Source organism: Ursus arctos, unplaced genomic scaffold (assembly GCF_023065955.2).
Source record: "Ursus arctos isolate Adak ecotype North America unplaced genomic scaffold, UrsArc2.0 scaffold_29, whole genome shotgun sequence".
Lineage (NCBI taxonomy): Eukaryota > Metazoa > Chordata > Mammalia > Carnivora > Ursidae > Ursus > Ursus arctos.
Window position 1 is genome coordinate 5,558,370 of NW_026622974.1, and position 15,552 is coordinate 5,573,921.

At 46.5% G+C, this 15,552-nt stretch overlaps 1 non-coding gene across 1 annotated transcript; it reads right to left on the bottom strand.

The window, feature by feature from the left end:
* Positions 1-6,648: 6,648 nt before the first annotated feature.
* LOC113261385 (U6 spliceosomal RNA) lies at positions 6,649-6,752 on the bottom strand. Its single transcript, XR_003318368.2, has one exon. It is a non-coding gene; the product is annotated as a U6 spliceosomal RNA (small nuclear RNA).
* Positions 6,753-15,552: the final 8,800 nt, after the last annotated feature.

Here is a 15,552-nt window from a genome sequence, read left to right on the forward strand (position 1 = left end):
AACTTTCTTTCTTTTTCAGATTTTTTCCAGAAACTTTTTGTATTATAGTAGGAGATCGGTGTTTTTAAAGATTTTGTTTATTTATTTATTTTAGAGAGAGAGTGCGAACAAGGCAGGGGGAGGAGCAGAGGGAGAGTGGGAGGGAGGGGGAAAGAATCTCAAGCTGACTCGGTGCTGAGCGCAGAGCCTGACTCGGAGCTTGATCTCATGACCCTGGGATCACCACCCGAACCAAAACCAGGAGTCAGACACTTAACCAACAGCCACCTAGGCGTCCCTGGAACTCTGTGTTTTTAGACTAACATGGATCTGGTGTGGAGCCATGGATTTTTTTTTTTTTTTCCGAAACAGCTTTATTAAAATATAATTCACATACCCTCCAGTTCACTCATTTAACAGGTACAATCCAGTGACTTTCGGTACCTTCCCAGAGTCCTTATCGGTTACCATAATCACTTTCCCCCCAGAAGAAACCTCACACCCTTTAGCTGTTAACCGCCCGTCCAGCCCTCTCAGCCCTAGGCAACTACTAGTCTACTCTCTGTGTCTGTAGCTTTGCCTGTTCTGAACGTTTCGTATAAACGGAATCACACAATACATGGTCCTTTGTAACTGGCTCAGTTAGCATAATGGTTCGTCCATGTAATAGCATGTATTGTGGATTTTTAGAAATGCGTTTTTTGAGTTGTTCTCTGTTTGAGGAAGCGTTTTTCCTCCATCTTATTATTTTGTCCCTGCCATTAAAAAAAAGATCATTTTCTTTAATTGTGGTATTCTCTGGTAAGTCAGTCTCTTTTTTTCCCCAGGGAAGCCAAGTGGCTCTTTTAGGATTGCCGTGTATCTGTTCTGATTTGCCACTGTCCTCGGGTGAGGAAGTGAAGCTTAAGGTCTGCAGTTTCTCAGGACAGATATGTGTGGAGAGAACTCACCAGACTGGGAAGTTACTGACCTGGGAACTTCTCTCAGCAGCACTTATTGTCTCTGTCTTAGTATTTATAAGAATTTCATTTTGGGGGGTGCCTAGGTGGCTCAGTCAGCTAAGTGTCTGCCTTTAGCTCAGGTCATGATCTTGGGGTCCTAGGGTGGAGCCCCACATTGGGCTCCCTGCTCAGCGGGGAGCCTGCTTCTCCCTCTCCTTCTGCCCTTCCCCCTGCTTGTGCTCTCTCTCTCTCTCTCTCTCAAATAAGTAAATAAAAATCTTAAAAAGCATTTCATTTTGAGGTTTAAAACGCAAATTGAGTGTGTTTCCTGGGAGCTGTTCAGCTGGGTTTGGCCGCTGCCTTCCCTGGTCTGGGATTGCTCCTGTGTTGTTTGACTTACTTCTCTTGGCAGGTGCAAGGCACCCATTCTTTGCGCCTTCTGTTTTCACCTTATTCATGAGAAGCAATGCCCTTACTCTGGGAATGGAAATGGTCCTTCCTGATTTCCCCATTGGCTTTGAGAGCAGGAACCTGAGGTCAGTGATGCATTCTGTCCTGGACTGATGGTCAGAGGAGACACAAGGGAATTTTTACCCTTACTGAGCATAGGGAACTCAGCTTTGGGAACTTCCTCATCATAAAAGCTGTCTTTTAGTGTCGAGGTTAAAAGTTCAACCTGTAAGAGGTATTCCTAGTTTTTTTAATTAATTAATTGATTGATTGATTGATTTACAGCTTTGCCTTCTCTGGATTGTGAAAGCAACATTTGTCAAACTTCAGTATGCATAGGGATTTCCTGGGATCTTGCTAAAAATGCAAACACTGATTCAGTAGGTCTGGGTAAGCTCGAAATTCTGTAGATCTAGTAGGCTCCTAGGTGATGCTGTTGTTGTTCCTAGCCTACTAGACCATATCTCGAGTGATGAGACTGTGGTAGACGACTCATGGTCAGAGTCGGGACACAAAGTTTTCCTTGGGGCGGGGTCCCCTTTTTTCCCTGAGCGAGTGGGTGGAGCCAGGAATTCCTCGTGCGCATGCGTGCTCGCTCTCACGGGCTCCAGCTCGAGTCCACGCGAGGGTGGCGTCTGCGTCCTCCTGTTGCTAAGAGACGCGGAGGTTGAGGGGAGCGGCGGCGGGGGATGGGAGTGGAGCGGCGCCCGCGGGCTGCGCGGCTCCACGGATGGGGGCCTCCTGGGATCGGGAATTCAGCGATGAGTGGACTCTCAGCGTCGCCATGCCCGCGTTTGTCCTTAGGCATTTTTAAAAAATGATAACATTTTAAATGGTTATATATAGGTACCTACCTATCCTCGAGTTGCTTCTTGGCCAGGAAAATCTAAAACATTTTCTCTCTGGCCCTCTGGGGAAAAAATGGCCAACGCCTGTGTTAAGAGGTGGTTTTTCTTTCATATATATATAAATATGAAATATATATGAAATATATATATATATATTTTCTAAATCACATAATAAAACACAGATGTAGAAAAGCCAACCAAACCAAATGTTTAGCATAATTATTAGAAGGCAAACATCTTTGTATCCACCATCCAGATCGCAAAATAGAACTTTGCAGCAACCCCTGGACTCTTCCCCTACCCAAACACCTTCCTCTTTCCAAAGGTGACCACTACCGTGATTTTCATAGTAATCACGGTTTGGGGTGTCTTTATAGTTTTATCACCCCTTAGATGTATCACATCCTTAGATGTATTTTAAAAAGCATACTCGAAATGCATTTTCGGTCTTTTTATCTGTGGATTCCCTCTTAATCTCCTTTTTCTTATAGAGTGTAGAATTTTTCAGTCTGTCTTTGCTGACGGCATATTCAATTATCAACTCATTGAACGTGTTCCTCTGCCCTCTCTTATTTCAATCAGATTAGTACGTGGGGATCCAGAATGGTAATCAGACACAGGTCTGGACCCCTTTGGTGAGACTCTATGTGGATACCCTTCCCCAGAGGGCACACTGACGTCTGGTTACCAATCTATGATCTTCACAGCGACATATACAGGATGTCTGTATCTGTTAATTCACTGAACGGTGCAACATGGTGATATTCACATCTTATCATCTCTTTTTCATTTATTAGTTGGACTCTTTATATATTTTTTTAATATTTTATTTATTTATTCGACAGAGATAGAGACAGCCAGCGAGAGAGGGAACACAGCAGGGGAGTGGGAGAGGAAGAAGCAGGCTCATAGCGGAAGAGCCTGATGTGGGGCTCGATCCCAGAACGCCGGGATCACGCCCTGAGCCGAAGGCAGACGCTTAACCGCTGTGCCACCCAGGCGCCCCTAGTTGGACTCTTTCTAAAAAGAGATGCTTCTTCTAATCTTATTTTTTTTCACCAGTGGTACAGTTAATGCAGAAAAGACAGGATAGATGGTTGACTTTTCCCCATTGAGTTATCAGTGTTTAAGATAATTTGTGGGGTGCCTGGGTGGCGCAGTCGTTAAGCGTCTGCCTTTGGCTCAGGGTGTGATCCCAGAGCTCTGGGATTGAGCCCCACGTCAGGCTCCTCCACCGGCAGGCTCCTCCACCGAGAGCATGCTTCTTCCTCTCCCACTCCCCCTGCTTGTGTTCCCTCTCTCCCTGGCTGTCTCTCTCTCTGTCAAATAAATAAATAAAATCTTTAAAAAAAATAAGATAATGAATTTGTTTCCTACCACCCTTCGAAGTGACCTATTATTATATTTTTCAGTATAATTATGAACTCATGAACTGCAGCATATTTGATGGTTGCAGTCCATTGCAATTATTATCTCTGTTAAAACTCCATGTTCAAACCGATTGCTCCATCTTTCTTCAGCGGGAGCCCCTTAGATTTGACTTCCAAGTCCTTTTGTCTTGACCCTGGTAGTCACTGATAGGTTTCTTGCTTTCTGTTATGGCGAAATATTTCTGGCTCACATGGCACATTTTTTTTGCCTTAAAACTGCCATTTCCAAAAGTCCTGGTTACTTTTAGTGGGAAACGATATTTCCAAACTACAAACTGGGTGCTAGGGATGCTCATTGCTACTGGGTTAGTCATTGTTTCTAGGTTTTTATGGGGGACAGAAATAGGAAGAATATCTATTTACAGATAAAATGCTCCATTAGAGGTGGGTTTTTTGTTTTTTGGGTTTTTTTAGAGAGAAAGAGAGCAGGTGGCAGGAGGGAAGTGGGGGCAGATGGAACAGGAGAAAGAATCTGAAGCAGGCTCCTCACCCAGCACAGAGTCTGATGCAGGACTCCATCTCACCCTGAGATCATGACCTGAGCTGAAATCAAGAGTCAGACGCTTAACCAACTGAGCCACCCAGGCGCCTCTCCATTAGAAGATTTTAAGCACAGGAGTGACATGACCTGCTTTATGCTTTTGAAAGATCCTTCCACTGTGAGAGGAGGGACTATGAGGGCATGAGGGGGAAGCAGGAATGCCTATTAGGATGTTGTTTAGGACAAGACTGAAGCAGCAGAGAGAAGAAGTGCTTGGATTCAGGCCATATGTGGACACAGCTATGAATGGGATGCGGGGTAGGAGGGAAGAGACTCATTTCTAAGTTTATGACCTGAGGAACTGGGCGCCTGGTGCTGCCATTCAGTGGCATGGGAGAAGCCTGCAGAAGGGGCAGGTCTGTGGAAGGGAAAAGAAGAGTTTGCTTTGAACATACTAAGTTCAGACATCTTGGAGATGTCACTTGACGGGTACACAAGTCTGGAATGCAGGGGCAAGTCAGAGTTGCAGCTATAGACAGGGCAGTCTCTAGTACACCGGGGGTCCTGGCTGAGCTAAGATCTTCTAGCGGAAGAGCGAGATGAAGGAGAAGCAGAGAGGCTCAGTCCTCAGCTGCATCCTGGGGAGCTGGAAGAGCAGAGTCCCACAGGAAAGCTTGAGAAAGCACTGGGGCTCAGGAGGAAAACGAGAAAGAGGGTATTCACCCCAAAGCCTCAAGAAGAGGAGATGATGTTCGAGAAGGAGGGAGTGGCCAGTTGTATCAAGTGCTGCTGAGGGTTGGGCAAGATGAGAGTGGAGACCTGACCAGAGGACGGAGTGAGATTGGAGAAGTGTCAGTGGGCGGCTGGGAAGGAAAGGCCAAGGCGATGGGGGGGGGGGTGCTGAGAAGGCGGACCCAGGAAATACAGACAGCTTTGGAGGGAACTGGCAGGAAGAGAAGCAGGAAAAAAATAGTAGAGGCTGGAAGGGGCTGTGGGCTCAAAAGACCATGTTTCTTTCTTTGTAAGAACAGCCACATTACGGCTTGTCTGTGTGCAGATACGTAGGATCCGGCCCAGAGAAGAAACGTGATCAAGCCAGGGAACGAGAGGATTACTGCAGCGGCAAAGTTTTTAAGTATTTGAAGAGATTGAAAACTTCAGTACAAAGTGGAGACATAGGCCACAGCCAGGGGCTGTGACACTCCTTCTATCATATGGTTCGGGAAGGCGGTTCGGATACCAATGCTAGGAGGCCGGTGGAGGTAGGGCTGGGACAGCGCGGGAGTACTCCTCCTCCTGGGTCTACTTCCTTAGTGAACACGTAGTGAGCAGAAGAGATGAAACTGCTGCCTTGAAAAGCTCCTTTAAAGCAAACATGCATTTGATTCTGTTTTTTAAAGATTTTATTTTTTATTTGAGAGAGAGAGCGCATGCGTGAGCAGGGGGAGGGGGCGGGGGAGGGGAGGGGCAGAGGGAGAGGGAGAAGCAGACTCCCTGCTGAGCAGGGAGCTGGGGTGCAGGGCTTGATGCAGGATCTCAGGACAGTGTTGGCTGCTCATTTCAGATCCGGAGTAATAATAACTTGTTTGTGACTCTGTAGGGTAACAGATGGTAGCTGGATTTATTGTGGTGATCATGTCTATAAATATCTCAATGTATATGAATAGTGGAATCATTATGTTGTGCCCCTGAAACTAACACAACGGCCTATGTCAGTTATACTTGAATAAAAACAGAAAGACTTGGGGGCACCTGGGTGGCTCGGTTCGTTGACCTGCTCTTGGTTTTGGATCAGGTCATGATTTCAGGGTCCTGGGATTGAGCACCACGAGGGGTTCCACACTCAGCAGGGGAGTCTGCTTGAGGATTCTCTCTCTCCCTCTTCCCCTCCCCCCACTCAAGCATGCTCATGAGCACACGCGCTCTCTTTCTTTCTCTCAAAAAAATAAATAAAATCTTTAAAAAAAGTAAAGAGGGGCACCTGGGTGGCTCAGTCCTTAAGCGTCCTCCTTTGGCTCAGGTCATGATCCCAGGATCCTGGAATTGAGCCCTGCATTGGGCTGCTTGCTCAGCGGGAAGCCTGCTTCTCCCTCTCCCTCTCTCTCTCAAATAAATAAATAAAATCTTAAAAAAAAAAAAAGTCAGAAGGGCCCCTGGGAGGCTCAGTCGGTTAAGCATCTGCCTTTGGCTCAGGTCATGATCCTGGGGTCCTGGGATCGAGCCCCACGTCATGCTCTCTGCTCTGTGGGGAATCTGCTTCTCCCTCCTTCCGCTGCTCCCCCTGCTTATGGTCTCTCTCTCTCAAATAAAATAAATAAAATATTTTAAAAAAAGTATAAAAAAAAGAGCGGCCTAACTGACTGAGCCACCAGGCACCCCACAGTGGCTGCTATGCATTCCTGTCAGCAGTGCACCAGGGGCCCCATACCCTTAACACTTGTTATTTGGTATTTTTCTCATGGTAGCCATCCTAATGGATGTAAGGTGTTACATATTACATATACATGCAAGTTTTTTTTTAATATGTGGAACACGTCACAAATTCGCATGCGATCCTTGTGCAGGGACCGTGCAGGTCTCCGTATCGTTTTAGTTTTAGTATGTACGCTACCGAAGCAAGCACACAGTAGATGACTGAAAAACCCACAACACTAAATGTGCAAGAGGAGTTGAACTATTTATTATTTTATTTTTTTAGAGAGAGAGCACGAGCACACGCAAGTGCATGTATGCCCGAGAGCCTGGGCTGCTGGGAGGGGCAGAGGGAGAGGGACAGGGAGAGAATCTGAAGCAGACTCCACACTTGCTGTGGAGTTTGACACCGGGGCTTGATCTCAGGACCCTGAGATCATGACCTGAGCCGAAATCAGGAGTCTGATGCTTAACTGACTGAGCCACCCAGGCGCCCCGTGAACTCTTTTGATAGCAAGAGTAAAGGGTAGAAAAGGCTTAAAAAACCTCTCTAAACAAATAGAGTCTAGTTGATGGTAAGCCTGCCAAAGTGTTTAGGAGTGGAGTGGAGTGTCCTGATATTTGCAACTGACTTTGAACTGACTTTGAATTGCATCAGAAACGGATTCATTGACGGATGGGATAGGTGTGTGGTGTGGGGACAGGGCACATACAGACAAAAGTTAACAACTGTAGAATCCCGGTGGGCATATGAGTGCTCACTGTATTATTCTTTCAACTTCTCTTTGTATTTGAAGTTTTCGTGATCTTTTCTTGGGGGAAATTTTATTCGTCTTGGGGAAGGTTTGCTGCGAAGGAGTGAGAGTCCTTTAGTGAACGGGGCCTCAAGAGGCTGAGGGGACCCCTCCAACAATGCAAAGGTCCTCAGGGGGAAACTGTGGGGGACCAGCTGGCCTAGAACTAGGACCCTGGAGGTACATGGGTGCCAGGGTAGAACAGGAAAGAGTAAAAGGATCAAGGTGACCAGGTATGGAGAGTGGGGAAGAAGGAGGGCAATTGGAATCTACCTTTGAATGTCCTTGGACAAGGAGATTACATATAGTACTTACTGGTTTTCCTGTTGTCTTAGGCACTTAAAGCTCAAGAGAGCCAAGATAGCAATGTGAGCTAGTGGAATTCAGCTTGCCACTTGGGCAGGATTTCCAAAGGCCAAGATAGTACCAGGGCTCAGGGTTAGGTTCTCAGGATTGCGAATCCAGAAATGAAAACATCTGAGTGCCCCATGTGTGCCCAGATCCTGCTAGCCCCCTTCACGGGAGTTTACTAACAAACCAGAACGGTGAGATTGGGAATTGCTGAGTGGATCAGATGCTTGGGGCAGATGGCCATTGCATTTTCTCTCCTGTGGGCTTGAGAAACCAATATCTACAGAAGCCTCCTTAGCGAGCAGAGCAACATAGCGAGGGAATGAGTGGGATGCTGGGTTAGTGGCTGACACTGACTTAGGCTGGTTGGATGCAGGCCTGCAGGTCCAGCTGGAATGTTTGCCTTGGCCGGACTTAGCACACTCTGCCCTGGACAGGGCTGGAGACACATTCCCACGTTCTTGACCTGTGGTCTTCTCCTTTCCAGATACTACACTTCTTCCGTTACCAGATTTTTTTCCTTCAGGTGACACAATGGATTAGGTTGTGACATCTTACGTCAGTTATCCCCTGGGTATTTTCAATGACTTCTTAACCACACTTTGCATGCAGGAATCAGAGGTACCTAAGGTCACCCCTGGTTGGGGGGTGGGAGGTGCTAAGAAAGAAGAAAGGCTGATTGTAGAGACAGATCGCCAGCTGAATACCCTATTTAAGTCAGATCCTTTTCAGGGTTTATAGTCTCTGTGGCTTCTGTTTGGATTTAATCCTGTGAGTTTTTCATGCCTCCCACTTATCCTTCCCAGCTGGTACATGGAGCCACTTCCCATGCTTTGGAAAGTGGCATCTTTCTGTAACATTCTATTCCTACAGCGCATCTTTGGTTTGAGCTAAATCAAGTCTCCACTTACCACTGATGTTGAGTCTGATGGGATTTTCTCTCACCATCCCAGCAGCAGCTCCTAACAGAGCAGCCTCTACCTGACTGGCAGATAGAAAATTACGCATCGTCACGATCTTGGCTAACGGAGGTATTGTAGGCGTTTGTCAAGACTTGTGTCAAAACATTTCATTGTGTGTAATTAAAAAAAACACACCCCTAAACCGATATTGAGTCTAGTTGATGACATGCAATGCTGAACTGTTTAGGGGATAAAGTTTTCTGATATTTGTAACATGTTGTGAAATGCATTTGAAATAAGGTGAATTTCGAGATCTTCATTTTAGACAGTGGGGAAACAGACACAGAGCTTGTAGGCCACGTGTTAATGGCGCAACATCGCTTACTGATTTGTATGTAAAAAGTAGTATTTATTAAGTTTTTTTCTGATTTCAGAAGAAGTTCATGTGTATTGTAAAAAAGCTGAAGATTTGAGTAGCTTCATTTCAGTGTGGTTGCGAATGATGAGGTTGTGTTGGGTGGGAAAACACCTTTCCATTGTGGGCCTGAGATACTCTGGTGCTGCGAGGGGCTGGAAGAGGGGGTAAGGTGTTAAATAACAAACGTTCAACTGCGGAAATTCGAAAGATCGAATTGGCTTTATTAATCGATTCATAAATTGGACAGCACCCCGTCTAGCAAGTAAAGGAGATCTCCAAAGGGCTACAGAAAAGGAATTATTTTTAAAGGTGGAGAGGGAATGGGAAAAAGGAAATGATCAGCAAAGAATCCATTGTTTTAGGCAAGGTCGCCCTCCTCAGGGGAACTGCAGGGGTGTGTCAGTAAATTTCTTAGGGCTGCCCAGGAAATTCCTGTGTTGACAGGTGAAAGGCCACATTTCCGAGGGGTTGACCCTGCAATTAGGTTAGGTATTAAGTCTGGGTTTACTGACTTGGAGCCTTAACCTAAGTGACACCATGTTGGGCCTGTGGTTTTCATTTTAACAATACACAGAGAGCATGTCCCTGAGCCCTGCCCCGTTGCTCAGCAGTGGCTTCGACTAGCCCCTCACTGGCATTGGCGGAAGTGCCTGAGAAGCTTTCTTAGGGGTTGCACGAGTATGAATCTATTCTCTTATCAGTGTTGACCATGGCCAGGGGTCCTGGGTTGTGTTTTTTCTTTCCTTGAGAGAATCTGGAAAGAAGAAATTCTGGGGGCGCCTGGATGGCTCAGTCGATAGAGCAAATGGCTCTTGTTCTCAGGGTTGTGAGTTCGAGCCCCATGTTGGGGGTTGAGTTTGCTTTAAAAAATGATAAAGAAATTCTGTATGTAATGCTATGAAAATACCTCCAACGGTGAGAGAATCGTGTGAACGTATGCTAGTGCTGTGCACAAAGGGATAGAGAGAAAACATACTCACATTTGCTTGGCTAGCTCTGGAAGGGGCACACAGCAGTAACGGTGGGTTCCGTTGGGATGGGTGGAGGTAGGGCCTGGCTGGATGGGGGAAGCGATGGGAGCGAGGTTTGCCTTGTATAGCTTTCTATAGTGTTTGATTTTGCAACATATGTACGTGGATTCCTATTCAAAATTATAGTATGGAACAAATAAAAAGGGTTAATTTTTATGGGCTTCGGCATTCCCTGACTAATCACGATTTCAGTCATAAGGACCAGCACTACACTGTGACAGACAGACTTTGTCTTTTTTTTTTTTTGAGAGGGGGAGGGGCGGGGGGGGAGAGAGAGAGAATCTTAAGAAGGCTCCACGCCCAGCGAGGAGCTGGACGCGGGGCTTGATCCCACGACCCTGAGATCATGACCTGAGCCGAAATCAAGAGTCGGATGCTCAACCGACTGAGCCACCCAGGCGCCCCCAAGACTCTGTGTCTTAACAAATGTGTCAAGGTACAATACTTTGATTTTATTGATCGAATTTATTGGTTGATTTTATTTCTCTTTGTTTTTTTTTAAATTTTGTTTGTTTATACTATAGGTGTGTTTATCATCACATGCTTCCCCTTTCATAGAGATACGTGGGCAGACCCCTGCCTTTGTGGGACTCGGGGGATGCAGGATAATGTTGTCTTCTAGAGCACATGCTACAAAAGCAGACATTATGTGATGTTTGTGGTTCCTGGGAATCAAATCCGGTGACTCGCCAGGGTATCTGACTTCCCTGTGGCTCCCACCTTGTTGCTTGAGCTTTTAGGGATGGAGAGGTCGTCACTCTGGCTTTGGTCTCGAGACTTCTGATGAGAAGCCCTTACGCAAAATGTATTGAATAAATTAGAACACAGACTTCCATTATCCCGTCTCGAAACGGGGCCTCTGTCTGTCTGCGAGTTTGTCTGGAGAATGCAAAACCAAACACAGAATAAGGAATCCTAACCTTAATGCGATTTTCATTTGCTATCAGCTTACTCCGTTGTCTCTGAGATGCTGTTAAAAATACATGCAGGATGTGCATGAGATGAAACAGATCAAAATTCAGATTGACTCCAATTTCCACTGCCACTCCATTGCTCTGGCCCTCTGGCTTCTAGAGGCTTTAGCCATCTGGGGCCCAGCCCAGAGCATGTGGGTGAGGACAAAGATCCCCTGAGCCGCAAGAAGAGCTGCCTTAAAGCTCGAGAAGCTCAGTTAAGGAGGGTCCTTCCCCCCCTCACTCAGGGCCTGTGGAATTAGTAACGTATTTTATATTAATAATAATAGCTTTCCCTTATTGGGCACTTACTATGTGCCAGGTAACATGCTTTCTATGTAACAACTTAGTTAATCCTCACAACCCAACGAGGTAAATTGCTATTATTGTTCCCATTTTATGGATGAAGAAACTGAGGGAGGTTAACTGATTGCTTAAGGGTATACAGACAGTGAGGGATAGAACAGGAATTTCAACCCAGGCAGCCCGGCTCCCGAGCCTAGCTTATCAACCACTTCTCCTGACTTCCCGGCTGAGCGTGTGTTTGCACGCGTGCGTGCATGCATGCGCGTGTTTAAAACTAAAAACCTTGGCTAGTCGGTTTTCCAGCTCTCAGCACATTAATAGTGGGGCCACTGGAAGCAAGCATATTCGTAACATCAAGAGATGGCCTCATGGTGATGGAGCGGAAGAACTCACAACCCTGAGCAATCTGGGTCCTTGCTAGGAGTCAGCCCTGCACGGTTCAGGGTAAAGCCATGATGAATAAATGTATAAAGGACGGCTGTGGCAGACACTATAAGCCGGCCCTGACGTTCAACATCCCCTTCTCTCTCTTAGTGCGAGAACTCCCCAAATTTCCCATGGACCGCACCTGCTGGGTCTCTCTTACTGCTAAGCATGGCCGAGTGGCTAAATTTTGGCCGCTGGACTCGGAGAAGTGAGATGTGCCCATTCGCACAAGCTCTGCCCTCTGCCTTTTTCTCTCCACAGGCTGGGATGTGGTCTTAGGGGTCCGGGTGGTGAGAAGGGAAACCTCCAGGGATAACAGCAAGGGACGAAAACAGCTTCACCCCGATCCTGGGGAGTCGCATCGGGCGCCCTGGACCAGGCCTTCTTGTGTTCCGGGCAAGAGAACGAACTTTCTCATTTAACCCATTTTATTTATTTTTATTTTTTAAGAAAGATTTTGTTTATTTATTTGACAGAGAGAGAGACAGCCAGCGAGAGAGGGAACACAGGCAGGGGGAGTGGGAGAGGAAGAAGCAGGCTCCCAGCGGAGGAGCCTGATGTGGGGCTCGATCCCAGGACTCCAGGATCACGTCCTGAGCCGAAGGCAGACGCTTAACGACTGAGCCACCCAGGCGCCCCTCATTTAAGCCATTTTAAATCTCTCCCTCAGAGCAGCCAAACTCACAAGCCAATGAATACACCTAGGACGTCGAGGAAAGGTTACATTATGTTTGCTGCATTTTGTTAACAAACCAAGGAAATATTCAAAGCATTTTAGAAAGAGCTCAGTAACAGGGTTTGAGGCCTAATAGGGGCCACATTACGTGTTTGGAAACATCCCGGAAACTTTCTCAATGCTGGCAGAAAAAGGAGTATACTCCACTTGGTTTTTGTAATATGGGGAGGATAGAAATTCAGTTCGGTCCCACAAATATTTATGGAAAGGCTGCTATGGGCCAACAGAGCCCTTGCCCTCAGGGTGCTTACAGTCAAGTGGGGGGTGTACAAGGACACTGGCAGGTGAGCACGTGGACATAAAAAGTCATCAACGTTGGTGGGCACATACTGACCCTGACCTGGGGCATCGGGCGAGGCTTTCTGGAGGAATCTGCAAGCAGAGTCCTAAGGCTGAGTGGAAGCTTTGCTGGCCATGGTTCTAGCTCCTGCCAGTGTTACACTTTCCTTAAAGAGAGGAGTACCTGTGTGTTATGGAAGCTGGAGCTGAAAAGCCCGTTCTGAGGATTCTCTGCCTTGAGAAATGTAACTCACGAAACTAACATCTCGAGTTTCCCTCTTTTTCCTTTCCTTCTCCTTCCAAGATCTTCCCATGCGTAGGACAGATTCCGGTAAGCTTGAGGGTAGGGATGTGGGTAAGCAGATGTTACCTAGGATATATCCTCCAGCAATCAGGAGGGTCTTAGCTAATAGTGTCTGTTCTTTCATCGTTAAGTAGCGGTAAGAGCTGAAGGAGTGGCCTCAGAAATTAAGCGTGTGGTCACGAAAGGACGGGTTGGCTCACTCTCTCGCCCTCAATGACAGGCTGAGAGATAATGGGCAAGGTTTTTAACTCCAGTTGTCAGTTCTGTGGATGATGATGTTACCCTCCCTGGAGCAGGGGACTGTTGGGAATGATAAATTGAAGGTATTAGAGGGCACTTGGCAGCCTGAGAAAGAAAGGCAGTAATTAATGACTTTGGAGCAGTCTCGTGAAATATTGATGCCTGAAAGACACTTGACATTTTCTTTTCCCCAGACACTACGAACTCAGGAGAAGCATCCAGACTGTGGCAGTTGGGGTAGAGGGGTGAGCTGCAGAACACAGAGGAGAAGCTAGGAAAGACAGCGTAGAGCAGTCAGGAGAGCTGTCTTTCCCTGGAATGGGGTTTGAGGCTAGCTTCCTTGGGACCTCACCCCAGACTTTCTTTACCTTTCTAGTCCCCAGAGTTAGGACTTGGGTCTGATTTTAGCTGAGCCCTAATCAAGCCAAAATTTAGCAGTATATGGTCATGGATTTTTAAAAAAGATTTTATTTATTTATTTGAGAGAGAGAGAAAGAGAAAAGGTGCAAACTGGGGGAGGGGCAGAGGGAAGGGAACTTGCTGGCTCCACGCACAGCGTGGAGTGGAAGCTAGGAGCCTGCCACCACGGGGGGAGGGGGAGGGCTCGATCCCAGGACCCTGAGATCATGACCTGAGCTGAAGTCAGATGCTTAACCCACTGAGCCACCAGGCTGGTCATGGATTTTTAAGAAAATTGCTTAAATTTTATTTTAAGGAAACTTGCCCCCCCATATATGTGCACACACACATACATATACCTGTGTGTATATATATGTACACATATATGTATGTACGTATATATACATATAAATGTTTTTCTTTGGGGTGCCTGGATGGCTCAGTCAGTTAAGCATCTGCCTTCAGCTCAGGTCATGATCTTAGGGTCCTGGGATCGAGCCCCACAGTGGGCTCCCTGCTCAGTGGGGGGTCTGCTTCTCCCTTACCCTTTGCACCTCCTCCCTGCTTGTGTTCTCTCTCTCTCAAATAGATAAATGCAATCTTTTTTTTAAAAGATTTTATTTATTTATTTGACAGAGAGAGACACAGCCAGCAAGAGAGGGAACACAAGCAGGGGGAGTGCGAGAGGAAGAAGCAGGCTCCCAGCAGAGCAGGGAGCCCGATGCGGGGCTCGATCCCAGGACCCTGGGATCACGCCCTGGGCCGAAGGCAGATACTTAACGACTGAGCCACCCAGGCGCCCCATAAATGAAATCTTTTAAATTAAAAAAACATAAATGTTTTTCTTTGACTTTTAAGGAACACTTGTCACAATTTGTTTTTCATGCAAAACTGTGGCCGGATAAAAAAGATCCTAAAAATGAAATAAATAAAGTATCAAAACAAAAAGCCCTTGAATTTTGCTGAAATGAAATTTCAATTATAAATAAGAAGGCTTCTGTTTACTTGTAATGAACATTGTCCTCTTTGACATAATAGATAAATCTATTGAATAGTAACTCTTTGGCACACTGAGCTAAGTACTTGAATTTTAATTTAATAGCTCCCTGCAAAAAAAAAAGAAAAGTATAAATTGCTTCCTGATGTTCTTAGGAGAGAGTGAAATCTGCAGCCTAGGCTAGGAAGCCCTGTGTCCCGAGCTCTGCGTCCCCCTCTGCATTTTCTGTCCCCCTACCCGGTTTCACTTTCTTCACAGTACTTTTTTGTATCTCTCATCTTCACATTTATTTCCCTCCATTTAAAAAAATTATTTATTTGAGAGAGAGCATGATGCTGAGCGGGGAGCCTGACCCAGGGCTCAATCCTGGGACCCTGAGATCATGACCTGAGCCAAAGGCAGACGCTTCACCGACTGAGCCACCCAGGCGCCCCTCCACCATTTTTAACCTTGTCATTGAAATATAATATAGGTGCAGAAAAGTGCATTTAGGTGAACTGCTGGATGGATTTTCCGATCGTCATGGGCTTAAGAAATGTATTTTTCTTGTGAAATATACAGAACATCCTTACCATTCTAACTGTTTTAAGTGTACAATTCGGTGGCATTCAGGACAGTTGCATTGCTGGGCCACCATCACCACCACCCGTCTCCAGAATGTTTTCGTCTATCTCAGCTGAAACTGTGTCCCCAGGCAACACCAGCTCCCTACGCCCCTCCCCAGTTCCCCGGGGAACCAGCATTCTGCTTCTGTCTCTATGCATTTGACTTCTCCGGGGACCTCCTGCAGGGCCGTGAACTTCTGATAGGAAGTGGACTGCCTGTGGCCCTAAGACCAGACACAATGTGCCTCTCGTTTCCTTTTACTGGTGTAA